Source organism: Ornithorhynchus anatinus, chromosome 12 (assembly GCF_004115215.2).
Source record: "Ornithorhynchus anatinus isolate Pmale09 chromosome 12, mOrnAna1.pri.v4, whole genome shotgun sequence".
Taxonomy (NCBI): Eukaryota; Metazoa; Chordata; class Mammalia; order Monotremata; family Ornithorhynchidae; genus Ornithorhynchus; species Ornithorhynchus anatinus.
In genome coordinates, this window is record NC_041739.1 from 32,484,344 (window position 1) to 32,485,872 (window position 1,529).

Genomic DNA, 1,529 nt, shown 5'->3' on the forward strand with positions numbered 1-1,529 from the left:
ATAAGGAAAACTAATTTTGGCTCGGGTGTTTTATAAATGAAATTTGAATTACACTGGTAATATTAGATTTAATTCTCCATTACCTTGAATATATATCAATTTATTATAAATAACTCTGATTATGCACTCAATTAGCGTCATGTAATATATAAGTAAATACTAACCTTGAAGCTACTTTTGCATTATATTTTCTTATCGATACATAATGATGTTCATTATAGTTTGAATTTTAAGCAAACGATTTCTGGCTTATAAAAGATTTGTATATTTTAGGCTAACAGAAGACCTGAAAAGGCAATTAATGCAATCAAATAAGAGCAAAATATATGATGCTTTCACTTTTTTTGAAATAAGTCAAATTTTTTATAGATCTTTTGAGAAACTTCCTTAGAAAACATTTTTGCATAATGACATCAAAAACTGTTAAATGATTCCATGTGCTTAGATAATATATCTACATTATTATGTATCAATTCAATATTTTTTTCCTTTATGGAGCAGGATGAAGGAGTGGGAGGGACTTAGAGAAGAAACGCAGATGATCTAAACATGCATAGTTGAGCTGGACCACACGGAATCATACCGAATTGTCTTTTGGTCTTTTTTTTTTTTAATTTTCTGACCACTTATGGAGGTTTTGAGGAAAGAGAATCCTCTGAAAAAAAATAAAATTGTATTTCACTTGTAATTGTTACAGAACAATGTCCCAGGCTAACTTAAGCCATGTAAATTGAGAAGCAGTATTACGCAGTGGATATAATAATGTTGGCATTTGTTAAGCGCTTACTATGTGCCAAGCACTGTTCTAAGCGCTGGGGGAGATGCAAGGTAATCAGGTCGTCCCACATGAGGCTCACAGTCTTCATCCCATTTTCCAGATGAGGGAACTGAGGCACAGAGAAGTTAAGCGACTTGCCCAAGGTCACACAGCTGATAAGTGGCAGAGCCGGGATTCAAACCCGTGATCTCTGACTCCCAAGCCCGGGCTCTTGCCACTGAGCCACGTTGCTTCTCTAAAAAGAACTGCTCCAGGTGAGGCTCAAACTCACAACCTCGGCATCGCTCGCCCCGCACTGTCTATAAGTACCGCGCGCTAACCGATTGCGCCACTGGAGCCCGGGTCCTGGGAGTCAGAAGGTCATGGATTCTAATTCCACTCCACCTGTTGTCTGTTGTGTGACCTTGGGCGAGACACTTCTCTGCGTGCCTCAGTTACCTCATTTGTAAAATGGGAACTGATATTGTGAGGCCCCATGTGGGACAGTGACTGTGTCCAACTCAGCTTGTATCCACCCCAGCACTTTACACAATGCTTGGAATATAGTAAGTGCTTAACAAATGCCATGTTAATAATAATAATTACTATTATTATTAAATGCCACCCGACCTACCCAGGATCAGTGGGCTATTCTGACTGAGAACTGGTCTCTTGGCCAATAGTAATAACAGCAAAGGTTAAGCACTTATGATGTACTCAACACTGCTCTAAGCACTGGGTTGGATACAAGTTAGGTTGGACAAAGTCCCCG

At 39.0% G+C, this 1,529-nt stretch overlaps 1 non-coding gene across 1 annotated transcript; it reads right to left on the minus strand.

Moving 5' to 3' along the window:
* Positions 1 to 1,024: 1,024 nt before the first annotated feature.
* Positions 1,025 to 1,116, minus strand: TRNAI-UAU. Its single transcript is given in 2 exon segments — positions 1,025 to 1,060; positions 1,079 to 1,116. It is a non-coding gene; the product is annotated as a tRNA-Ile (tRNA).
* Between the last annotated feature and the right edge of the window lie 413 nt (positions 1,117 to 1,529).